This window comes from Oncorhynchus tshawytscha, unplaced genomic scaffold, assembly GCF_018296145.1.
Source record: "Oncorhynchus tshawytscha isolate Ot180627B unplaced genomic scaffold, Otsh_v2.0 Un_contig_1019_pilon_pilon, whole genome shotgun sequence".
In the NCBI taxonomy this organism is placed as follows: domain Eukaryota; kingdom Metazoa; phylum Chordata; class Actinopteri; order Salmoniformes; family Salmonidae; genus Oncorhynchus; species Oncorhynchus tshawytscha.
This window is the reverse complement of record NW_024609758.1, coordinates 33,156-59,995: the sequence shown is the minus strand read 5'-3', so window position 1 is coordinate 59,995 and position 26,840 is coordinate 33,156. Positions and strand designations below refer to the sequence as shown.

The following is a 26,840-nucleotide window of genomic DNA, read 5'->3' as shown; positions in this document are numbered from 1 at the left end:
AGATTCTCTGGTCTGATGAAACCAAGATTGAACGGAGCATAATACAGAGAGATCCTTGATGAAAACCTGCTCCAGAACGCTCAGGACCTCAGACTGGGGTGAAGGTTCACCTTCCAACAGGACAACGACCCTAAGCACACAGCCAAGACAACATAGGAATGGCTTCGGGACAAGTCAATATCCTTGAGTGGCTCTGGAGAGACCTGAATATAGCTGTGCAGCGATGCTCTCCATCCAACCTGACAGAACTTGAGAGGATTTCCAGAGAGGAATGGGAGAAACTCCCCAAATACAGGTGTGCCAAGCTTGTTGCGTCATACCCAAGAAGACTTGAGGCTGTAATCGCTGCCAAAAGTGCTTCAACAAAGTACTGAGGCTCTGAATACTTTAGTAAATGTAATATTTCAGTTTTTTTTATATACATTTCCCAAAAATCTGTTTTTTTGTGCTTCAACATTATGGGGTATTGTGTGTGTGTGTGTGTGTAGATTGATGAGTAAAAAAAAATGATTGAATGCATTTTAGAATAAGGCTGTAACGTAACAAAATGTGAAAAAGTCAAGGGGTCTGAATACTTTCCCAGTGCACTGTAGATACAGTTTAATAGGGTAGGTGGGTTGGGGAGTGTTTTTTGGGGGGTTAGCATTAGCGGTGCTGGGGCGGGGGACAGGGGGACAGTGCACCTGTGACAACAATTTTGGACCCCCTTGTGGCCCCCCCTAAGTGTGGAGTATGAAATCATTTTGACATAACACATTTTGGCTATCGTTTTTTTTTTATATACATCCATTATTAGACAGTGGCAACGTCGAACATGGTATTTTGCCTGCTAATGCCTGCAATGCAGTGAAGAAAACGAAATGACAACAATAACGTCTAATGTAACTGGCCCCTCTAACAGTACAACTGGCCCCAGCTTGGCCCCCCCAGTTGAAATGGTCTAGAACCGCCACTGGGTGGTAGAAGTTGGTATTTGGTTGTTATATTATTTTCATGGTAGCACAGAATTTGGAAGATCATGATTGATCGTAAATTCCAGCACAGTAGATGGCGGCATGCAAATAAACGTTTGTTTGCAGACCGCCGTGACACATAGAAGACGGTAAACTGGTGGTGGCGGTAATGCAGAATGGGTCGGCAGCAGAGTCGAGGACGGACCGGAAGTTAGGCCGGAAGCAGGAAGACACTAATGTAGCTAGCTGGTAGCTAACCATGCATATATTATTAATTGTACCGGTAAAACATTTCAATATTTTCAAACTGTAACGTTAGTAACAAGCTTGTGTCCCGTAGAGCCTTCTGCTGTTTTGCGGTAATGCGGATTGACAGAAGAATCTAACCCGGAAGCTGGCCTGGAAGAAAGAAGATGCTTATGTTGATAGCTAGTTAGCTTAGTTTAGTAGTGTCTGAAATGTGTCTGATATCATTTGATGTCGTTTAAATTAGACTTGGATTTTGCCCAACTCGGACTATATACGTGGAGCTAGCGATATTTTCAACGACCATTTCATATAGTTTTGCTATCTGGTCTAGGAAAGTAAATTATCTAGCTACTGTTGGCCTAGCTAGTTAGCTATCTGAGTTGTATGGGAAGTAATCCGCTAGATAATGTGACCTCGTGGTGAACTGTCGGGGATTTGAGAAGAATCTGCTTTAGTTTAATTCAGTGACCCAACTCTTTTTCATAGGAAACTATTTCTGAAGAAATCACGATGGATGAGGTGAGAATGACTATAACTAATGCTGAACCAGTCGGGATGGCTATATGCCTAAAGTATTAGCTAGTTAGATCATTCATTTAGCTCTGTATTAAAGCTTCAATTAGTAGTTGAAACGATCACAAAGGGTCTTGCCTCCCCTCTTAGAAGCTAATAAAAAGCTGAGAGGTGGCCTGAAGAAATGTAACCACTCTCAAATTCATAAACAGGGCTATTGATGCAAGGACTGACCATCCATGATATGAAAATGATAGTTTTAACCATGTTTTGAGGTTAAATAGTGTTTGTTTATATTTACTTTGTTTACAGCCATCGGGGTAAAACAAGTTTATATTTTGGGTTCTGATGGGTATATATATAACTAATTCAATCTTATTCTTTATTTTAGGATTCTGCTGACCCATCCAACCCCCCTCTCTCCTGCTCCACTGAACCCAACCCTCCAGACCCTCCTGACTCTAACCATAGAGACATCGACACCTGCAGTGAAATACCCAGATTTAACATTGTAGTCAAGGAGGAGGAAGACTGGGACGTGGATGATACTGGTAAATTAACATGCTTCATTAATTACATCTCAGAGATTATACAGTTCCATTCTATGTATAGCAGTTTAATTGGTAACACTTTATTTGGATAGTCCACCTGTAGATCCTGTAAAGACATGAGTAGCATGTCAACTAGCTATCTACTAGCCCTAACCTTACCCTTACTCTGAACATAACCCTAACCTTACCCTTATTCTAAACATAACCCTAACCTTACCCTTATTCTAAACATAACCTTACCCTTATTCTAAACATAACCTTGCCCTTACTCTAAACATAACCCTAACCTTACCTTTATTCTAAACATAACCTTACCCTTATTCTAAACATAACCTTGCCCTTATTCTAAACATAACCTTGCCCTAAACATAACCCTTGCCCTTATTCTAAACATAACCTTGCCCTTATTCTAAACATAACTTGCCCTTATTCTAAACATAACCTTGCCCTTATTCTAAACATAACCTTGCCCTTATTCTAAAACATAACCTTGCCCTTATTCTAAACATAACCTTGCCCTTATTCTAAACATAACCTTGCCCTTATTCTAAACATAACCTTGCCATTCTAAACATAACCTTGCTTATTCTATCAACAGATAGTCACACTATCAACAAACTATCTATCTGTAGATGGACTATCTGTTTAATTCAATAAAAGGTTAATTGTTTATGTAATAAAAACACAGGACAATGACCGATAATAGCTATAAAATAGTCATACGTTTTGTTTACCCCTTGAATCATTCCATGTAATTTCAGGTAGCCATGACAACCACCATCACAATGATTCTTATGAAATTGCGTCTGTAGTTGGTAACAAATAAGATTTGCTTTCCTGCAACATTATTATTTTGTTGAAATTACATTTAATCTCTGAGAAATGAAGCTCATTGATTGAATCCAAATGGGCCCTTTTGATTTGTAGGATTGACATAATAGTCAATAAATACCCACATCTGATCTGGATCAAACTTAGTCCTTCCATTGAGTAAGATACACTACGTGGCCAAAAGCTCTCGAACTTCGCCTCTCCGAGTCCGTACGAGAGTTGCAGCGTTGGGACAAGAATGGAACAACCAATTAGATATCACGAAAAGGGGGTAAAAAATAAATAAAACATGTCAAATTCAATTGAAAACATTTATAAAATAAAAATCAATCAAAGCCATGCAATCTCCATAAACAAACATTGGTAGTAGAATGGCCTTACTGAAGAGCTTGCTGACTTTCAACGTGGCATCATCATTGGACTGAAGAGCTCAACTGCCCCGGTCAATTGTAAGCACTGTTATTGTGAAGTGGAGACGTCCAGGAGCAACAACGGCTCAGCCGCATGGTGGTAGGCCACACAAGCTCACAGAACAGGACCGCAGAGTGCTGTAGCGTGTACAAATCATATGTCCTCTGTTGCAACACTCACTACCGAGTTCCAAACTGCTTCTGGAAGCAACGTCAGCACAAGAACTCTTCGCCGAGAGCTTCATGAAATGGGTTTCCATGGCTGAGCAGTCACACACAAGCCTAAGATCACCATGCGCAATGCCAAGCTTCGGCTGGAGTGGTGGAAAGCTCCCCGCCATTGAAATCTGGAGCATCGGAAACATGTTTTCTGGAATGATGAATCAGGCTTCACCATCTGGCAGTCCGACGGACTAATCTGGGTTTGGCAAAGGCCAGAAGAACGCTACCTGTCCGAATGCATAGTGCCAGCTATAAAGTTTGGTGTAAGTGAGTCCATATCAAAGTGAGGCCATATTAATGCCCATGATTATGTAATGAGATGTTTGCCGAGCAGTGACCACATACTTTTGGCCATGTAGTGTATGAGAAATCCAATACAATTCTCAAAAGGCACCAACCGACCCCACACCCCAATGCCAATCTCACCCTAACAACCAGTGTATAGTATCAGTTCTCTATGTTTGAGAAGTAGTACGAAGCTGCGGCTTGGAGTATTGCTTCTCCATACTATGTAATGCATTCCCTGTGAATCTGGTGATGTTTTTTTAAAATCTGTTCAGAGAAATTAGCCTTTTAAATAACTTGCATTATTTACCATAAATTTGTGTGCAAGTACCAGTTTTTTCCCGCTAGATTCCACTATTCCTGCTAGTGCCACATCATTTTATCAATTTTACTGGTCTCCTGTGTTTATTAAATGGATCAAAACATTTTCCATGCAACTTTGGGTAGAAAACCAATAACTTTTTATCATAATGAAAATAAATTGTGTGGTCATCCTCACAAGTCAAGCCAGTCCTCCCATGAAAGCAATTGTTTGTTCATCTCTTAGCAGCCTGATGCTTTAACCAGACTCTAGTGGGCAAAACCTGGTTCCTCCACAATAATTAATGGCAAATAAAGCAAGCATCTTCAATGGCGAATTTTGTCTGAACAGGGAATAAAATAAAATCACCAGATTCACAAGGAGTGCATTACAAAGAAGCAATACTCCAAGCCGCAGTTCTCGTCAGACATTCAGTGACTTGTGAAAGTGTTCACCCCCCTTGGCATTTTTACTATTTTGTTGCTTTTACAACCTGGAATTAAAATAGATTTTTTTGTGGGGTTGTATCATTTGATTGACACAACATGCCTACAACTTTGAAGATGCAAAATATGTTATATTGTGAAACAAACAAGAAATAAGACCAAAAAAACTGAACTTGAGCGTTCATTACTATTAACCCCCCCCAAAAGTCATTACTTTGTCGAGCCACCTTTGCAGAAATTACAGCTGCATGTCTCTTGGGGTATGTCTCTATAAGCTTGGCACATCTAGCCATTGGGGTTTTGCCCAATCTTCAAGGCAAAACTGCTCCAGCGCCTTCAAGTTGGATGGGTTCAGCTGGTGTACAGCAATCTTTAAGTCATACCACAGATTCTCAATTGGATTGAGTTCTGGGCTTTGACTAGGTCCTTACAAGACATTTACATGTTTCCCTTAAACCACTTGAGTGTTGCTTTAGCAGAATGCTTAGGGTCATTGTCCTGCTGGAAGGTGAACCTCCGTCCCAGTCTCGAATCTCTGGAAGACTGAAACAGGTTTCCTCGAATTTCCTTGTATTTAACGTCATCCATCATTCCTTCCATTCTGACCAGTTTCCTGCCGATGAGAAAAACATCCCCACAGCATGATGCTGTCACCACCATGCTTCACTGTGGATGGTGTTCTCGGTGTAATGAGAAGTGTTGGGTTTTTGCCAAACAGCGTTTTCCTTGATGGCCAAAAATCTAAATTTTAGTCTTATCTGACCAGAGCACCGTCTTCCACATGTCTTTGGCAAACACCAAACGTGTTTGCTTATTTTTTTTCTTTAAGCAATGGCTTTTTTATCGTCACTATTTCGTAAAGGGTTCGGCAGGGTAGCCTAGTGGTTAGAGCGTTGGACTAGTAACCGGAAGGTTGCAAGTTCAAATCCCCGAGCTGACAAGGTACAAATCTGTCGCTCTGCCCCAAATCCGTCTGGTACTTATTATGTATTACTTATGTATTACTGATTATATGAAGATCATATGAATCCCTTAAATTAGAATGGCCAATTTGGGTGCAATCAATTAGCTGTATTCCTCAGAGATCAAATCACATCATTTGAACACAAATGTTTCTGGAACGCTTGTTATCTAACTATAGAAATGATTTCAGAACGCGGGTGTTAAAAGCCTCTTGTGTTTTCTGAGGTTGAATGACCCCCTCCCCCCTTTATTTTCCAGTCGAACGAGGAGCGAGTTCTAACTCCAGCTCTAGTGATGGGGCACCAGCAGAACCTGAACAGCACCAGGAGAATCCTAGAGCTAAGAAGTTTTGGCGCTGCCCAGAATGTGGAATAGAGATCGCTCACCCATCTAATTTCAACAGACACCTGAGAACACACACAAACCTTGCTAAGGAGTCTTCCGTCTGTCCAATATGTGGGAAAGATTTTGTTCACCCCTCCAAACTGAAGAGACATTTCCGAACACATACAGGAGAGAAGCCTTACCAGTGCTCTGTGTGCGGGAAGCAATTCACACTAAAGCCCCACCTGGAAAGACATCAGATGACCCACCCTGGAGAGAAACAGCCAGACGCGACAAAGAAGCACCCGTGCTCCGATTGTGGAAAGGAATGTTTCTCTGCATATGAACTGAAGATGCACATGAGAAAGCACACAGGGAGAGACCTCACCAGTGCTCCTACTGCGAGATGAGCTTTGGCTGTAAGGAACTCTATCGAGACACGTACGACGCCATACAGGAGCACCCACACCGAAACCTTACCAATGCTCACAGTGTGGGAAGAGATACGAGTCACCATCGAGGCTCAGGCAGCATCAGACTGTGCACACTGGAGAGAAACCTTACGAGTGCTCTGATTGCGGGAGGGGTTTCGCTTCGACCGAAGGTCTTCGCAAACGTCAATGCAGCCATGCCAGTAACCATAGCAACCAGTGTACACTGGGAATTGCAGATACGGCATCATCAGGCAGTCAAACTATGAATATCAAGATCGAAGACGAGGAACAGGAGCTGGCAATTAATGTCAAAGAGGAGGAGGAGGAAATTGTTGTTTTTGTCAATGCTGATAGAGAGAAACCTTACCGGTGTACCTCCTGTAAAAATACCTTTGTTCACCGTAGCTCTCTAGCAAGACACAAACAATCCCACACTAGTGTCGCACAATACAGCTGCTCAGAATGTGGGAAGGAATTCAGCCAATCGTGGACTTTCAAGATACACATGCAACAGCACACCGGAGAGAAACCACACCACTGCTGTCGGTGTGATAAGAGTGTCTCAGCTTCACCACTCCACAAAAGACACCAGCGAGTTCACACTAAAGTGAAACCTTACCCCTGCTCTCTCTGCAGAAATAAATTATCCTCGTCGGCAAATCAGTCCTGTCTCCATGCTGGAGAAGGATCTGTGGCTAGCCTGAGCCAAGCTCCTGGACAGGGATCACAGCAGCAGGTGTCTGCAGCGGTAGAGGAGTCTGTTGTACTGGATGTCAAAGTGAAAGAGGAGGAGGAGGATCCTGCTTTCGGTGAGTAAAAGTGTTTGTTGTACTACAGCTTTGATATTTAATGGGTCCATACTTGCGACCTCTTGCTTTAGCTTTAACCATGAGAAAACGTAGCCCTGTGCTAACACGACCAGTTGACAACATGATTATTTCCTGTAACAAATTCCACATCAGCCAATATATATATATATTTTTTTTACATATTGTGTTTTATATATACAGTACCAATTTAAAGTTTGGACACACCTACTCATTCAAGGGGTTTTCTTTATTTTTACTATTTTCTACATTATAGAATAATAGTGAAGACATCAAAACTATGAAATAACACATGGAATCATGTAGGATACAAAACAATTATTTTATATTTGAGATTCTTCAAAGTAGCCACCCTTTGCCTTGATGACAGCTTTGAACACTCTTGGCATGCTCTCAACCAACTTCACCTGGAATGCTTTTCCAACAGTCTTGAAGGAGTTCCCACATATGTTGAGCCCTGGTCCTCTATAAAATTGGTAAAATAGCCCTTACACAGCCTGGAGGTGTGTTAGGTCATTGTCCTGTTGAAAAACAAATGATAGTCCCTCTAAGCACAAACCAGATGGGATGGCATATCACTGCAGAATGCTGTGGTAGCCATGCTGGTTAGGTGTGCCTTGAATATTATAAATAAATCCCTGACAGTGTCACCAGCAAAGCACCACCACACCTCCTCCTCCATGCTTCACAGTGGGAACCACACATGCGGAGATCATCCGTTCACCTACTCTGCGTCTCACAAAGACACGGCGGTTGGAACCAAAAATCTCAAATTTAGACTCATCAAGGACTGATTTCCACCTGTCTAATGTCCATTGCTCGTGTTTCTTGGCCAAAGCAAGCCTTTTCTTCTTATAGGTGTCCTATAGTAGTGGTTTCTTTGCAGCAATTCGACCATGAAGGTCTGATTCATGCAGTCTCCTCTGAACAGTTGATGTTGAGTTGTGTCTGTTACTTGAACTCTGAGGCATTTATCTGGACTGCATTCCGAGGCTGGTGACTCTAATGAACGTATCCTTCTGACTCCAACGTATCCTCTTCCACAGAGGTGACTCTAATCAACGTATCCTCTTCCACAGAGGTGACTCTAATCAACGTATCCTCTTCCACAGAGGTGACTCTAATCAACGTAATCAATCAACGTATCCTCTTCCACAGAGGTGACTCTAATCAACGTATCCTCTTCCACAGAGGTGACTCTAATCAACGTATCCTCTTCCACAGAGGTGACTCTAATCAACGTATCCTCTAATCAACGTATCCTTCCACAGAGGTGACTCTAATCAACGTATCCTCTTCCACAGAGGTGACTCTGGGTCTTCCTTTCCTTTGACGGTCCTCATGAAACCAGTTTCATCATAGCGCTTGATGGTTTGTGCTACTGCACTTGAAGAAACTTTCAAACTTCTTGAAATTTTCTGAATTGACTAACCTTCATGTCTTCAAATAATGATGGATTGTCATTTCTCTTTGCTTATTTGAGCTTTTCTTTCCATAATATGGACTTGTTTTTACCAAATAGGGCTATCTTCTGAATAACCAACCTTGTCACAACACAACTGATTGGCTCAAACGCATTAAGAAGGAAAGAAATTCCAGTTCAAGGCGCACCTTGAAATGAGAATGCCAAGAGTGTGCAAAGCTGTCATCAAGGCAAAGGGTGGCTACTTTGAAGAATCTAAAATAGAAAATATATTTGGATTTGTTTAACACTTTTTTTGGTTACAACATGATTCCATGTGTGTTATTACACTGTTTTTCTACAATATAGAAATTAGTAAAAAATAAAGAAAAACCCTTGAATGAGTAGTTTTCCAAACTTTTGACTGGTCCTGTATGTCCACGCTGAGGATGGAATCATACTGTGAAAATGTAAAAATGATGATAATACCCTTTTTGTGTAAGAGCTGTTTGAAACTGCCGCCTGAAATTTTTGCCTGTTGTGTTGGGATTGTTTGATTACCAAAAACAACGAGACGGCCTACAGGTCGGAGGTGAGGGCCCGGGTGGAGTGGAGCCAGGATAATAACCTCTCCGTCAACGTCAGCAAAATGAAGGAGCTGATCCTGGAGATGGCAGAGAGAGACGAAGGTGGTGAAAAGCTTAAGGCCCATCACTGAAACCTGAAATGATCCATTCACACAGGCCGTGTGGTGAAGGCATAACAGCGCCTCTTCAACCTCCCCAGGAGGCTCAGGAAATTTGACTTGGCCCCCGGAGACCCTCAAACTTCTACAGATGCACCATTGAGAGCATCCCGTCGGGCTGTATCACTGCCTGGTACGGTAGATGCACCGTCCGCAACCACAGAGGGTGGTGCCTTCAGCCCAATGCATCACTGGGAGCACGCTGCCTGCCCTCCAGGACATCTACAGCCCCCGGTGTCACAGGAAGGCCAAGAAAGATCATAATGTACTTTAGCCACCCGAGCCACAGCCTGTTCACCCTGCTACCATCTAGAAGATCATAATGGACTGGACTCAGCCACCCGAGCCACAGCCTGTTCCCCTGCTACCATCTAGAAGATCAGAATGGACCCGAGCCACATCCTGTTCACCCTGCTACCATCTAGAAGATCATAATAATCTGCCGTTGTTATAGCAGTGTACATAGTCACTGTTACTACCGGCTACCACCTTAGAAGATGCTGCCCTATCGGTATAGTCAGTGTTACATAGTCACTATTACTAGTCACGTTACTAGCTACCACCTTAGACTGCTGCCCTATGACATAGTCACTGTTACTAGCTGGCTACCATCTTAGCCTGCTGCCCTATCTATGTACATACAGTCACTGTTACTACATTTCAGCTTCAAACATAAAGATATAAAACTGTATTTTTTGTGAAGAATCAACAACAAGTACACAATCATGAAGTGGAACGACTTTATTGGATATTTCAAACTTTTTAACAAATCAAAAACTGATGGGCACATAGTCACTTTGCTGCGATTACTGTAGCTGTTTGCTGAAATGTGGCCAAAGTTCAGGGGGCTTAGCACTGCTGCCCCTATCTATGGACATAGTCACTGTTACTAGCCGGCTACCATCTTAGACTGCTGCCCTATGGACATAGTCACTGTTACTAGCTGGCTACCACCTTAGACTGCTGCCCTACTAGTCACTGTTACTAGCTGGCCACCGCCTGTGCTGCCCTACATAGTCACTGTTACTAGCTGGCCACCTCCTTAGACTGCTGCCCTATGGACATAGTCACTGTTACTAGCTGGCCACCTCCTTAGCCTGCTGCCCTATCTGCACTGCCCGGCTATGGACATAGTCACTGTTACTAGCCGGCTACCACCTGAAATCAAATCAAATCAAATTTTATTTGTCACATACACATGGTTAGCAGATGTTAATGCGAGTGTAGCTAAATGCTTGTGCTTCTAGTTCCGACAATGCAGTAATAACCAACAAGTAATCTAACTAACAATTCCAAAACTACTGTCTTATACACAGTGTAAGGGGATAAAGAATATGTACATAAGGATATATGAATGAGTGATGGTACAGAGCAGCATAGGCAAGATACAGTAGATGGTATCGAGTACAGTATATACATATGAGATGAGTATGTAAACAAAGTGGCATAGTTAAAGTGGCTAGTGATACATGTATTTCATAAGGACGCAGTCGATGATATAGAGTACAGTATCAACGTATGCATATGAGATGAACAATGTAGGGTATGTAACATTATATAAGGTAGCATTGTTTAAAGTGGCAAGTGATATATTTACATAATTTCCCATCAATTCCCATTATTAAAGTGGCTGGAGTTGAGTCAGTGTCAGTGTCAGTGTGTTGGCAGCAGCCACTCAATGTTAGTGGTGGCTGTTTAACAGTCTGATGGCCTTGAGATAGAAGCTGTTTTTCAGTCTCTCGGTCCCAGCTTTGATGCACCTGTACTGACCTCACCTTCTGGATGATAGCGGGGTGAACAGGCAGTGGCTCGGGTGGTTGATGTCCTTGATGATCTTTTTGGCCTTCCTGTAACATCGGGTGGTGTAGGTGTCCTGGAGGGCAGGTAGTTTGCCCCGGTGATGCGTTGTGCAGACCTCACTACCCTCTGAGAGCCTTACTGTTGTGGGCGGAGCAGTTGCCGTACCAGGCGGTGATACAGCCCGCCAGGATGCTCTCGATTGTGCATCTGTAGAAGTTTGTGAGTGCTTTTTGGTGACAAGCCGAATTTCTTCAGCCTCCTGAGGCTGAAGAGGCGCTGCTGCGCCTTCTTCACGATGCTGTCTGTGTGAGTGGACCAATTCAGTTTGTCTGTGATGTGTATGCCGAGGAACTTAACTTGCTACCCTCTCCACTACTGTTCCATCGATGTGGATAGGGGGGTGTTCCCTCTGCTGTTTCCTGAAGTCCACAATCATCTCCTTAGTTTTGTTGACGTTGAGTGTGAGGTTATTTTCCTGACACCACACTCCGAGGGCCCTCACCTCCTCCCTGTAGGCCGTCTCGTCGTTGTTGGTAATCAAGCCTACCACTGTTGTGTCGTCCGCAAACTTGATGATTGAGTCGGAGGCGTGCGTGGCCACGCAGTCGTGGGGGTGAACAGGGAGTACAGGAGAGGGCTCAGAACGCACCCTTGTGGGGCCCCAGTGTTGAGGATCAGCGGGGTGGAGATGTTGTTGCCTACCCTCACCACCTGGGGGCGGCCCGTCAGGAAGTCCAGTACCCAGTTGCACAGGGCGGGGTCGAGACCCAGGGTCTCGAGCTTGATGACGAGCTTGGAGGGTACTATGGTGTTGAATGCCGAGCTGTAGTCGATGAACAGCATTCTCACATAGGTATTCCTCTTGTCCAGATGGGTTAAGGGCAGTGTGCAGTGTGGTTGAGATTGCATCGTCTGTGGACCTATTTGGGCGGTAAGCAAATTGGAGTGGGTCAAGGGTGTCAGGTAGGGTGGAGGTGATATGGTCCTTGACTAGTCTCTCAAAGCACTTCATGATGACGGATGTGAGTGCTACGGGCGGTAGTCGTTTAGCTCAGTTACCTTAGCTTTCTTGGGAACAGGAACAATGGTGGCCCTCTTGAAGCATGTGGGAACAGCAGACTGGTATAGGGATTGATTGAATATGTCCGTAAACACACCGGCCAGCTGGTCTGCGCATGCTCTGAGGGCGCGGCTGGGGATGCCGTCTGGGCCTGCAGCCTTGCGAGGTTTAACACGTTTAAATGTCTTACTCACCTCGGCTGCAGTGAAGGAGAGTCCGCATGTTTTCGTTGCAGGCCGAGTCAGTGGCACTGTATTGTCCTCAAAGCGGGCATAAAAGTGATTTAGTCTGCCTGGGAGCAAGACATCCTGGTCCGTGACTGGGCTGGATTTAGACTGCTGCCCTATGGACATAGTCACTGTTACTAGCTGAACACCTCCTTAGACTGCTGCCCTATGGACATGGTCACTGTTACTAGCTGGCTACCACCTCCTTAGACTGCTGCCCTATGGACATAGTCACTGTTACTAGCTGGCTACACCTTAGACTGCTGCCCTATGGACATAGTCACTGTTACTAGCTGGCTACCACCTTAGACTGCTGCCCTATGGACATAGTCACTGTTACTAGCCGGCTACCACCTTAGACTGCTGCCCTATGGACATAGTCACTGTTACTAGCTGAACTACCACCTTAGACTGCTGCCCTATGCCCTAGTCACTGTTATGGACAAAGTCACTGTGGACATAGTCACTGTTACAAGCTAACACCACCTTAGACTGCTGCCCTATCTATGGACATAGTCACTGTTACTAGCTGGCTACCACCTCCTTAGACTGCTGCCCTATGGACATAGTCACTGTTACTAGCTGGCTACCTCCTTAGACTGCTGCCCTATGGACATAGTCACTGTTACTAGCTGGCTACCACCTTAGACTGCTGCCCTATGGACATAGTCACTGTTACTAGCTGGCTACCTCCTTAGACTGCTGCCCTATGGACATAGTCACTGTTACTAGCTGGCTACCTCCTTAGACTGCTGCCCTATGGACATAGTCACTGTTACTAGCCGGCTACCACCTTAGACTGCTGCCCTATGGACATAGTCACTGTTACTAGCTGGCTACCACCTTAGACTGCTGCCCTATGGACATAGTCACTGTTACTAGCCGGCTACCACCTTAGACTGCTGCCCTATGGACATAGTCACTGTTACTAGCTGGCTACCACCTTAGACTGCTGCCCTATGGACATAGTCACTGTTACTAGCCGGCTACCATCTTAGACTGCTGCCCTATGGACATAGACATTGAACACTGGTCACTTTAATTATGTTTACATCCTGGTTTACCCACCTCATATGTATATACTGTATTCTAGTCTATGTTTGTCCTATATAACTACTGTTGTACACACCGTTCCTATTCATATACTGTCTATACATTGTATATATATTCCGGACTGTTCTGATACATTTTGTTGGGATTTGTGTGTATTTGTTTTATTTTGCTAGGTAACACTGCACTGTTGGAGCTAGAAACATGAGCATTTCGCTGCACCTGCTATAATAATGGCAGAATACTGTGTGTACACGACCAATAACATTTTATTTGATTTTAAGTGGAACAGCCTTGATTTGGAGGTTTAAAATATGCTTCTGGTGGTTAGCTTAGGGCTAACTGTGCCAGGTTATCTCATGGGAAAAGCTAACATGTAGCATTTTCGAGAAAAGTATGGACCCTATAAATTTACAATATTTATTTTCTGTTTCGTCAGGAACAAACATTTTGACTTAGTCAGGGAGTTGACTAATTTGAGTTAATCCATATTTATGTCGTTACCACAGCAGAGAGACCTGACCACTGCTCTGAGAGTGAAGCGAGTCCCTCTACAACAGGACTACCTGAACAACACCAGGGGAATCACACAGCTAAGAAGATTCACTGCTGTTCAGTGTGTGGAAAAAAACTGTCACAAGTTATCAAAACTACAAATACACATGAGAACTCACACAGGAGAAAAACCTTACTCCTGCTCTGTCTGTGGGAAGCAATTCAGTGACAAAGGAAACCTGAAAAACACCAGACGGTGCACACAGGAGAGAAGCAGTACAGTTGTTCCGTGTGTGGGGGAGTTTCTCTTCATTGTCAAATCTTACCAAACACCAGATAACACACACAGGAGAGAGTCAAGTGTCTGTAGAAGAGTGTGGTTTTACACCACCATTGGTTATCATAGTGAAAGAGGAGGACGAGGATCCTGCTTTTGGTAAGTTTAAGGTACTTATTCTGTAAGGGCTTGAATTGCAAAACATTTTTTTATACATCTTTGTATAACTTTCAGTTATTCAAAGGACAAAAATATATTTTTTGTTACAGTTCCAAATTTTCGCATAGTTCATCCATCCCATCTTATCCCACAGCAGAGAGACATGACCACTGCTCTGACAGTGAAGGGAGTCCCTCTACATCAGGACTACCTGAACAACACCAGGGGAATCACACAGCTAAGAAAATTCACTGCTGTTCAGTGTGCGGACAAGACTGCAAAAGTTATCAAAACTGCTAATACATATGAGAATACACACAGGAGAAAAGCCATTCCCTTGCTCTGTGTGGGAAAGCAGTTCCGTGTAAAAAGACATCTTCAAGACCACCAGATAGTGCACACTGGAGAGAAACCTTACATCTGCTCCAAATGTGACAAGAGGTTTGGTTTTGCCTCAGCCTTGAAAAGGCACCAGTGGTTACACACAGAAGAGAAACCTTACTCCTGCTCTGTGTGTGGGAAGGGTTTTAGCTTACAATCACGCATGAAGGAACACTTCCTGATGCACTCGGGAGAGAAACCCCACTCCTGCTCTGTCTGTGGAAAGAGTTTCAGCCGTCCAGATCAGTTAAAGGACCACTCTCTGCAACACACAGGGAAACCCCACCACTGTTCTGTGTGTGAGCAAAGCTTTGCCTTGTCTAAACAACTCCTGAAGCACGAGAAGACTCACACAGGAAAGAGACCTTATAGTTGCTCTGTGTGTGGGAAGAGTTTCAGCGAGAAGGCGTATCTTGAAGACCACCGGTCAGTGCACACTGGAGAGAAACGACACCCTTGCCCTGATTGTGACAAGAGGTTTGGATGTGCTTCGTCCCTGCGTAAACACAGACTGTTGCACATAGAAGGGAAATCCCACTCCTGCTCTGTGTGTGGGAAGAATTTTTCTGAAGCACGTTACTTGAAGAGCATGTCCGGACACACACTGGAGAGAAACCTTTCTCCTGCTCTGTCTGCGATAAGAGTTTTGCAAGATCAGCAGGCCTTAAAGTCCACCACAGGTATCATACAGGAGAGAAACCTTACAGCTGTCCTAAATGTGGCCAGAGCTTCATTAGTTCTCAAAAACTTCAGAGACATCAGAAAACTCATGTTGGTTTACCACCTGTTGAGTTTCAAAACCCTGTTACAATTGAAGGAGAGCGGGAGAGAGAAGATGAGAAAGTTGGTGGTCTGATTCATTCAGCTGGAGAAGAGGTTGGTTGGGATCTTCATCGTCTCGGTAAGTGGAAGCAGAACAGCCATGAAGTACATGAATACAAAATTGACTTTGAATGAACATCGCTCTTTTATTTAAAAATCCAATGCCACTGTTTTAACTCCATATGAATCTTTATTTTATTAATTTATTACCCTGCTGTGATTGTTTTCAACTAAAATAACCGGCCGCGCCTGGGAGGTCCGTGTGGCAACACACAACTGGCCTAGCGTCGCCCGGGTTAGGGAGGGCTTGGTTGGTAGGGAAATCCTTGTCTCATCAGCGCACCAGTGACTCCTGTGGCGGGCCGGGCACAGTGCGCGCTAGCCAAGGTTGCCAGGTGCACGGTGTTTCCTCCCGACATTGGTGCGGCTGGCTTCCGGGTTGGATGCACGCTGTGTTAAGAAGCAGTGCGGCTTGGCTTGGTTGGGTTGTGTATCGGAGGAGGACGCATGACTTTCAACCTTCGTCTCTCCCGAGCCCGCACGGGAGTTGTAGCGATGAGACAAGATAGTAGCTACTAAAAACAATTGGACACCACGAAATTGGGGAGAAAAAGGGGTAAAATTCCCAAAAAATTACATTTTAAAATAAAAATAAACATAATACAATTTTTGCTTGAGAATTTGCTCTATCATAATTTTCAGTTGTTTTTTTCCACCTCCTAGTGTGTATAAAAGACAGGAAATCACATGTTTGACGTTACTGGACCTTCCAACCTATGTTTTCTCAATCACACAGACAAGAGTTCGGAGGGGAGAACCTCTACATCAGGAGAACCTGAAGAAACTTAGGGGAATCTCAAAGCTCAGAGATACAGTTGCTCTGTGTGTGGGACAGACTGGCAACGGTTATTTGATCTGAAAAAGACAAAATGACACGTGAAACCGTACAGATGTTTTGTTTGTGGGAAGAGTTTTAGACGAGCAAGCTTGATGAAGTATCACTTTTGGACACACAAAGGAGACGCATGGGGAGAAACCCTGTTCTGTCTGTGGGAAGGCTTTAACAAGATCATCAGACCTTAACATACACAGTAGAGTTCATACAGGAGAGAAACCTTACAGCTGTGACGAATGTGGCCAGAGACTCAACACTCCTCAGAGTCTTGGGAGACACAAGAAGAGACGCCACATCTCACTTCCTGAGGAGGACCAGGCTGGCGGGGTCAAGACTGAAGAGCACTCCAATAGTATCAGAGATGAAGAGGAGGAAGCAACCTCTTATGTCAACAGTAGCATGGTGGAAAGGGGGGAAACAAGAACTAGCCCTGAACATCTTGACGTAAAATATATACAGTGCATTCAAAGTATTCTGACCCCTTGACTTTTTACACATTTTCTTTACTTATTATTATTATTATCCTTATTTTAAAATTGATTAAAAAATTTTTTTCCCCTCATCAACATTCACACAATACCAATGACAAAGCAAAAAGGTATTTTGTCCTCAGAATTTTCACATTTACAGACAGTTGAAGTCAGAAGTTTACATACTCCTGAGCCAAATACATTTAAACTCAGTTTCACAATTCCTGACATTTAATCCCAGTAAGAATTCCTTGACTTAGGTCAGTTAGGATCACCACTTTATTTTAAGAATGTAAAATATTAGAGTAATAGTAGAGAGAATTTATTTATTTGAGCTTTTATTCCTTCATCACATTCCTAGTTGGTCAGAAGTGTACATACACTCAATTAGTATTTGGTAGCATTTCCTTTAAATTGTTTAACTTAGGTCAAACGTTTTGGGTAGCTTTCCACAATCTTCCCACGATAAGTTGGTTGAATTGTGGCCCATTTCCTCCTGACAGAGCTGATGTAACTGAGTCAGGTTTGTAGGCCTCCTTGCTCACACACGCTTTTTCAGTTCTGCCCACACATTTTCTATAGGATGGAGGTCAGGGCTTTGTGATGGCCACTCCAATACCTTGACTTTGTTGACCTGAAGCCATTTTGCCACAACTTTGGAAGTATGCTTGGGGTCATTGTCCATTTGGAAGACCCATTTGCAACCAAGCTTTAATTTTCTGACTGATGTCTTGAGATGTTGCTTCAATATATCCACATAATTTTCCTGCCTCATGATGCCATCTATTTTGTGAAGTGCCCCAGTCCCTCCTGCAGCAAAGCACCCCCACAACATGATGCTGCCACCCCCCGTGGTTCACGGTTGGGATGGTTTTCTTTGGCTTGAAAGCCTCCCCCTTTTTCCTCCAAACATAACGATAGTCATTATGACCAAACAGTACTATTTTTGTTTCATCAGACCAGAGGACATTTCTCCAAAAAGTACCATCTTGGTTCCCATGTGCAGTTGCAAACTGTAGTCTGGCTTTTTTTATGGCGGTTTTGGAGCAGTGGCTTCTTCCTTGCTGAGTGGCCTTTCAGGTAATGTCGATATAGGACTCGTTTTACTGTGGTTATAGATACTTTTGTACCTGTTTCCTCCAGCATCTTCACAAGGTCCTTTGCTGTTGTTCTGGGATTGATTTGTTCTTTTTCGCACCAAGTTACGTTCATCTCTAGGAGACAGAATGCGTCTCCTTCCTGAGCGGTATGATGGCTGCGTGGTCCCATGGTGTTTATACTTGCGTACTATTGTTTGTACAGATGAACGTGGTACCTTCAGGCGTTGGGAAATTCTTGGCTGATTTCTTTTGATTTTCCCATGATGTCAAGCAAAGAGGCACTGAGTTTGAAGGTAGGCCTTGAAATACATCCACAGATACACCTCCAATTGACTAAAATAATGTCAAATAGCCTATCAGAAGCTTCTAAAGCCATGACATATTGTCTGGAATTTTCAAAGTTGTTTAAAGGCACAGTCAACTTGGTGTATGTAAACTTCTGACCCACTTGAATTGTGATACAGTGAATTATAAGTGAAATAATCTGTAAACAATTTTTGGAAAAATTACTTGTCATGCACAAAGTAGATGTCCTAACCAACTTGCCAAAACTATAGTTTGTTCACAAGAAATTTGTGGAGTGGTTGAAAACGAGTTTTAATGACTCCAACCTAAGTGTATGTAAACTTCTGTCTTCAGCTGTAAGTATTCAGACCCTTTACTCAGTTCTTTGTTGAAGCGCCTTTGGCAGCGATTACAGCATAGTCTTCTTGGGTATGACGCAACAAGCTAGGCACACCTGTATTTGGGGAGTTTCTCCCATTCTTCTCTGCAAATCCTCTCAAACTCTGTCAGGTTGGAAGGGGAGCGTTTCTGCACAGCTATTTTCAGGTCTCTCCAGAGATGATTGATAGGGTTCAATTCCGGGCTCTGGCTGGGCCGCTCAAGGACATTGAGACTTATCCCGAAGTCACTCCTGCGTTGTCTTGGCTGTGTGCTTTAGGGTCGTTGTCCTGTTGGAAGGTGAACCTTCGCCCCGGTCTGAGATCTCTGGAGCAAGTTTTCATCAATGATCTCTCTGTCCTTTGCTCGGTTCTTCTTTCCCTCAATCCTGACTAGACTTTCAGTCCCTTCTGCTGAAAAACAGGTGTGTGCCTTTCCAAATCATGTCCAGTCAATTGAATTTACACCGGGTGGACTCCTATCAAGTTGTAGATCCATCTCAAGGTTGATCAATGGAAACAGGATGCACCCAAGCTCAATTTAGAGTCTCAGCAAAGGGTCTGAATACTTATTTAATTAAGATATATATTTTTTTTTTTTTGCCAACAAAAAAATTGCCAGCGTGTCTAAAAACCTGTTTCAGCTTTGTGTCGTTGTGGGGTACTGTGTCGTTGTGGGGTACTGTGTCGTTGTGGGGTACAGTGTCGTTGTGGGGTACTGTGTCGTTGTGGGGTACAGTGTCGTTGTGGGGTACAGTGTCGTTGTGGGGTACAGTGTTGTGGGGTACAGTGGGGGGGTACAGTGTCGTTGTGGGGTACAGTGTCGTTGTGGGGTACAGTGTCGTTGTGGGGTACTGTATTGTGGGGTACAGTGGGGTATAGTGTCATTGTGGGGGTACAGTGGCATTGTGGGGTACAGTGGGTTGTGGGGTACAGTGGCGTTGTGTAGTGTCGTTGTGGGGTACAGTGTCGTTGTGGGGTATTGTGTCGTTGTGGGGTATTGTGTCGTTGTGGGGTTGTGGGGTATAGTGTTGTGGGGTACGTTGTGTGGTGTGTCGTTGTGGGGTACAGTGTCGTTGTGTGGTATAGTGTCGTTGTGGGGTATGGTGGCGTTGTGGGGTATAGTGGCGTTGTGGGGTATAGTGGCGTTGTGGGTATGGGGTTGTGGCGTTGTGGGGTACGTTGTGGGGTACTGTGGGGCGTGTGGGTATAGTGGCGTTGTGGGGTACAGTGTCGTTGTGGGGTACAGTGTCGGTGGGGTACAGTGTCGTTGTGGGGTTGTGGGGTACAGTGGGGTTAGTGGGGTACAGTGTCGTTGGGGTATAGTGTCGTTGTGGGGTATTGTCGTTGTGGGGTGGGGTACAGTGGCGTTGTGGGGTACAGTGGGTTGGGGGTACAGTGCGTTGTGGGGTATAGTGTCGTTGTGGGGTATAGTGTCGTTGTGGGGTATGTGGGGGGTACAGTGTCGTTGTGGGGTACAGTGTCGTTGTGGGTACAGTGTCGTTGTGGGGTATTGTGTCGTTGTGGGGTACAGTGTGTTGTACGTGTGTTGTGGGGTATTGTGTCGTTGTGGGGTACAGTGTCGTTGTGGGGTACAGTGTCGTTGTGGGGTACAGTGTCGTTGTGGGGTACAGTGTGTCGTTGTGGGGTGGGGTATTGTGTCGTTGTGGGGTATAGTGTCGTTGTGGGGTAGTGTCGTTGTGGGGTATAGTGTCGTTGTGGGGTACAGTGGGGTATAGTGTCGTTGTGGGGTACTGTGTGTGGGGTACAGTGTCGTTGTGGGGTACTGTGTCGTTGTGGGGTGTCGTTGTGGGGCAGTGTGGGGTATAGTGTCGTTGTGGGGTACAGTGGGTATGTGGGTGGGGTATAGTGTCATTGTGGGATACAGTGTCGTTGTGGGGTACAGTGTCGTTGTGGGGTACAGTGTCGTTGTGGGTACAGTGTCGTTGTGGGGTACAGTGGCGTTGTGGGGTACAGTGTCGTTGTGGGGTACAGTGTCGTTGTGGGGTATTGTGTCATTGTGGGGTATAGTGTCGTTGGGGGTATAGTGTCGTTGTGGGGTATAGTGTCATTGTGGGGTACAGTGTCGTTGTGAGGTACAGTGTCGTTGTGGGGTGGGGTAGTGTCGTTGTGGGGTACAGTGTCGTTGTGGGGTATTGTGTCGTTGTGGGGTACAGTGGGGGGTATAGTGTCGTTGTGGGGTATAGTGTCAGTGTGTGGGGGTATTGTGTCGTTGTGGGGTATAGTGTCGGTGTATAGTGTCGTTGTGGGGTATAGTGTCGTTGTGGGGTATAGTGTATTGTGTTGTGTGTCGTGGGGTATAGTGGGGCATAGTGTCGTTGTGGGGTATTGTGTCGTTGTGGGGTATTGTGTCGTTGTGGGGTATAGTGTCAGTGTCGTGTGGGGTACAGTGTCGTTGTGGGGTACAGTTGTGGGGTACAGTGGCGCTGTGGGGTACAGTGGTGCTGTGGGGTACAGTGTCGTTGTGGGGTACAGTGGCGCTGTGGGGTACAGTGGCGTAGTGGCGCTGTGGCATTGTGGGGTATTGTGTCGTTGTTGCGTATAGTATCGCTGTGGGGTATTGAGTCGTATTGGGTTTTTATGGGGTATTGAGTCGTTGTGGGGTATTGGGTTTTATGGGGCATTGTGGCACTATGGGGTATTGAGTCACGGTGGTGTATTGGGTTTTATGGGGTATTGTGGCATTGTGGGTTATTGTTGTGTCATTGGGGTATTGTGGCATTGTGGGGTATTGTGGCATTGTGGGTTATTGTTGTGTCATTGTGGTATTGTGGCGTTGTGGGGTATTGAGTCATTGTGGGGTAATGGGGCATTGGGGTGTTGTGGCATGGCGGCGTATTGTTTTTTTATGGGGTATTGTCGTATTGTGTCGTGTGGAGATAGATGAGGATTTTAGAATAAGGCTGTAACGTAACAGAATGTGTAAAAAGTCAAGGGGTCTGAATAGTTTCTGAAGGCACTATGTTTCTTGGAAGAACACTGGTGTATGTTTACAAGAAGCTCTCTTTTATTTCGTTGTTTATACTCAACAAAGACGGCTAAATATTATGAAAATATGTTATCTGTAGTGTTGTCGAAAAAATAAAGAGCCAAGTAAATAATGACTTTGATTGGTTCTTTCATTTGTGATACACAGTAAGCAAATGTCATTGACAGTTACCTCAGGAGTGTTCGAAGATACACCTTAGTTACCTGGTATGGAGGAGAGGATCATCGATATGGCACTGCAGGGTTGGGGTGAATTTCAATACCCTATGAAAGTGACGTGTCATTTTAACTTCTGGGTTCTGGTTTTGTAGGCTAAAAATGGGCATCTTCAAATGAATTTGAGATGTATAGTACCAGGCAAAGGTTTGGACCTACTCATTCAAGGGTTTTTCATTATTTTGTACTATTGTTCTACAATGATGTGGACAATTTGGGAGTTTAAGAAACAAACATGCATGTAAATAATTATCTTCTCAATGAGACATTAAATAAGAACAATACAATCATAGCAATTTCAAATGAACATCGAAATGAAAAACCTTATTTTAGTATTCTACCATGTGTGTTTTCACTTTACCTAAAACCTAATATAACTCAAACGGAAAGTATTTGCATTTTTGCGCAGTCCATTGTAGTCCATTGTAGAACAATAGTGACAACATCAACACTATGAAATAATACATGGAATCATGTAGTAACCAAGTGTTAAACATATCAATATTTAAACATATATATATTTGCGATTCTTCAAAGTAGCCACCCTTTGCCTTGATGACAGCTTTGCACGCTCTTGGCATTCTCTCAACCAGCTTCGTGAGTAATGCTTTTTTTCCCAACAGTCTTGAAGGAGTTCCCACATATGCTGTGCACATGTTGGCTGCTTTTCCTTCACTCTGCGGTCCAACTTATCCCAAACCATCTCAATTGGGATGAGGTCGGGTGATTGTGGAGACCAGGTCATCTGATGCAGCCCTCTATCACTCTCCTTACACAGCCTGGGGATGGGTTTTGGGTCATTGTCCTGTTGAAAAACAAATGAGAGCCAGTTTCATCATAGCGCTCGATGGTTTTTGCGACTGCATTCGAAGAAAGTTTCAAAGTTATTTACATTTTACGGGTTGACTGATCTTCGTGTCTTAAAGTAATGATGGACTGTTGTTTCTCTTTGTTATTTTGAGCTGTTCTTGATATAATGTGTACTTGGTCTTTTACCAAATAGGACTATCTTCTGTAAACCAACCCTACCTTGTCACAACACAACTGATTGTCTCAAACACATTAAGAAGGAAAGAAACTCCACAAATTAACTTTGAACAAGGCACACCTGTTAATTGAAATGCATTCCAGGTCACCAGTGGTAGAAAAAGTACCAAAATGTCATATGAGTAAAAGTATAGATACCTTAATAGAAAATTACTTAAGTAACTGTGAAAGTCACCCAGTAAAATACTACTTGAGTAAAAGTCTAAAAGTATTTGATTTGAAATATACTTAACTATCAAAAGTAGAAGTATTACTAATTACAACTTCCTTGTATTAAGAAACCAGATGGGACAATTTTCTTGTTTTTTTGGGGGTTTTATTTACAGAGAGCCAGGGGCTCCAACACTGACATCATTTACAAACGAAGCATGTGTGTTTAGTTATTCCGCCAGATCAGAGACAGTCGGGATGACCAGGGATGTGACCAGGGATGTTCTCTGTTTAGTTATTCCGCCAGATCAGAGACAGTCGGGATGACCAGGGATGTTCTCTTGATAAGTGTGTGAATTAGACCATTTTCCTGTCCTGCTAAGCATTCCAAATGTAACTAGTACTTTAACTTCAGTACTTTACACCACTGCAGGTGACTACCTCAGGAAGCTGGTTGAGAGAATGCCAAGAGTGTTCAAAGCTGTCATCAAGGCAAAGGGGGGCTACCATCAAGGCAAAGGGGGGCTACTTTGAAATGTTTTAAATATATTTGGATTTGTTTAACACTTTTTTGGTTACTACATGACTCCATATGCGTTATTTCATAGTTGTGATGTTTTCACTATTATTCTACAATGTAGAAAAACCCTTGAATGAGTAGGTGTGTCCAAACTTTTGACTGGAACTGCATCGTAAAATGCATGTGTTTTCATTTGAATGAATTACCATATCGGTTTTCAACTTATTTGATGCCCAAAAGGAGTACGAAGCCGAAAGGTTACATTTCATTCACCATAAACTACAACTCCCGACAGCTGTATATGTCTATCTTTTGAGAGTTTGCAGCAGGGGAGAACAAGCTGCCTTCTCTCATTTAGGATATCAAGGCCGACCGGGGTACTGAGGCAGTGTTTTCAGGAAGTTGGAGCCCCCATTATAATCAATGGGAATATGGCAAAACATCATGGTCAATATTCGTTGACATCATTATACAATATGACCAATACTTTTGACCAAGTCAGTTAAGAACAAATTCTTGTTTTCAATGACAGCCTAGGAGCAGTGGGTTAACTGCCTGTTCAGGGGCAGAACGATAGATTTTTACCTTGTCAGCTCGGGGATTTGATCTAGTAACTGGTTGCTAGTCCAACGCTCTAACCACTAAGCTACCTGCCGCCCCCAAACAAGGTATGTCCTTGAACCGATTATTTAAAAATCACACACATCCCAATGAAAGGGAGCAGTACTGAGCTAGCCTTCAACGTCACTTCCTGGAATAGCTCAAACTGCATGAGATGTTTCAACTCCTGGAGTAGCTCAAACTGCATGTGATCTTTCCAAAAACTCCTCCATATAGCAAGATGGCGACATGCTGTAATGACACTTCCTGATCTTCAAACGCGCCACTGAGACTTCACATAGGAAACAATGGGGTGGCGCCATTGATGGCTTCGTCCTTATTTTATACAGTCTGGTTTGCAGGTCTACAAATAAACGACTGACTGGAAAGGTTCAGTCACAAAACCCAGCATAATATTTTTACCTCGCTCCAGTATGGTAACAAGGCTGCAAGAGTGGTAGTTCAAATTTCTAACTTTAGGAGATGGGTATTCGTTTCTGAGCGTCAAATATTTTGGTAAAAGGCAACGGTTATGAGCAAATGTATATATCATAAATGTCCGCGTTTTCATGACTTTGATCATGTAATCTTGAAGCCCATTCAAGAGATTATGGGACACAACCCAGAATTAACGTGGAAGTGGCCCTCACCAGAGGAAAGAAACAGTGTCCAACTCGGCGGGAAATCTTTCTCTCTCCAGCAGGTGGCGTTGTTTCGCCCACCAAGCAAGGAGTTTTGTATGGAGGCCAAAGAGTGTCGGATTTGTTCAACAACAAATAATTATTTGCTACCTGAGTTATTTGCTCTAATAGGCGTAAAGCTTAAATTGTAACGAGTGTACTTATATAAGTAGGACACGTGACATCCCCGCAAGTTTAAGAAAAAAACCCACTTTAAATCCGCGGCGTCTCAAGATGGTTATACATATTCATGAAATGGGGCATAGCATCTCTCCCCATTGAATAACGGCGGTTGACGTCAACAACCCTCATTGAATATTCAAAACTGGATTACAATAATGATATGAGATGTATTCACCAATCCAAAGAAAGGATAGACCGAAGCTTGACAGCCCGCGGTGCCGCTTTTGTGACAACGACTCCCAACGGAGAGACGTACTGTATCCGGTCAGTATATCCGTCATCTTTGCCGTCGCTTTCACAGCTATTTCAATCCAGGAAGTAAATTCCAATTGTCAAATTTTCATGGAAGTAAATTCTAAGGCCCACCCAACAAAACAGGCTTCAAATAATGTGTTTCATGGTTCAGGAAGCGGAACCGAAAATGAAGACCATTAATTGATAATTAATTGTATTAAGAGTAAGAATTTGTGATCTACAACTTGTAAAAGTTGTTACTACTCGTTGCTTTTGTCCACTAGCGATGCGTGAGAAGGGTTGGCTACCCCTCGTCAGAAGTATATTACTGGGATTTACAATACACTACTAATAATAATTTATTACACTTCTATAGGGTTTTTCATGGAATCCCAAAACGCTTCAAAAACATCACATTTTAAAATGTGTTTTACCTATATTTAACTAGGCAAGTCAGTTAATAACAAATTCTTATTTTCAATGACGGCCTAGGAACAGTGGGTTAACTGGCCTAGGAACAGTGGGTTAACTGGGTTAACCTAGGAACAGTGGGTTAACTGGCCTAGGAACAGTGGGTTAACTGGCCTAGGAACAGTGGGTTAACTGGCCTAGGAACAGTGGGTTAACTGGCCTAGGAACAGTGGGTTAACTGGTCTAGGAACAGTGGGTTAACTGGTCTGGGAACAGTGGAACAGTGGGTTAACTGGTCTAGGAACAGTGGGTTAACTGGTCTAGGAACAGTGGGTTAACTGCCTTGTTCAGGAGCAGAATAACAGATTTGTACCTTGTCAGCTCAGGGGTTTGAACTTGCAACCTTCCAGTTCCTAGTCCAACGCTCTAACCACTAGACTACCCTGCAACAACAAAAATGACAAGCAACATATCATGACAGGTCGACGAATAGAGGCCGAGTCTTTGAACGCTGCACCCTCAGAAGAGGAGCGGGTCAGTTCATGGTTTGAGCGGAGGGAGTGGTCAGAGGATGGTAGATGACGGTGATGGAATCTGCTGACAATCTTGTAGAGGTTGTCATGACATGAGTCATGTAGCCCCTGGACTTCTCCTCTTCCACTCTGTGTATTACATATTTAGATGATGCCTCAGGAGCTCTGCATATGAAATGTCAATAACAGTCAACTCAGTATTATTAAAATAACATTATTTGGATGAAGAAATTAAAATATACATATGGTAAAACACCACTGCAATGTGCTCCTGAACTGGTGGTGGCGGTATAGCGGAGTCCACAGTAGAAGCTAATCCGGACCGGAAGTTAGACCGGAAGCAGAAAGACGCTGATGTAGCTAGGCAGCCGTCTGGATTAGCTGTCCATGTAATTTTGTTGGA

The 26,840-nt window shown here is 43.8% G+C and overlaps 1 long non-coding RNA gene across 2 annotated transcripts; it reads left to right on the top strand.

Annotated features, from left to right (window-relative positions):
- Positions 1-1,129: 1,129 nt before the first annotated feature.
- Positions 1,130-14,806, top strand: LOC121845753. 2 transcript variants are annotated; one of them, XR_006082763.1, is made up of 6 exons: positions 1,130-1,202; positions 1,294-1,721; positions 2,107-2,266; positions 5,983-7,291; positions 14,103-14,524; positions 14,679-14,806. It is a non-coding gene; the product is annotated as an uncharacterized LOC121845753 (long non-coding RNA). The 2 variants fall into 2 exon arrangements; XR_006082762.1 differs by having other exon boundaries at positions 1,145-1,721.
- Positions 14,807-26,840: the final 12,034 nt, after the last annotated feature.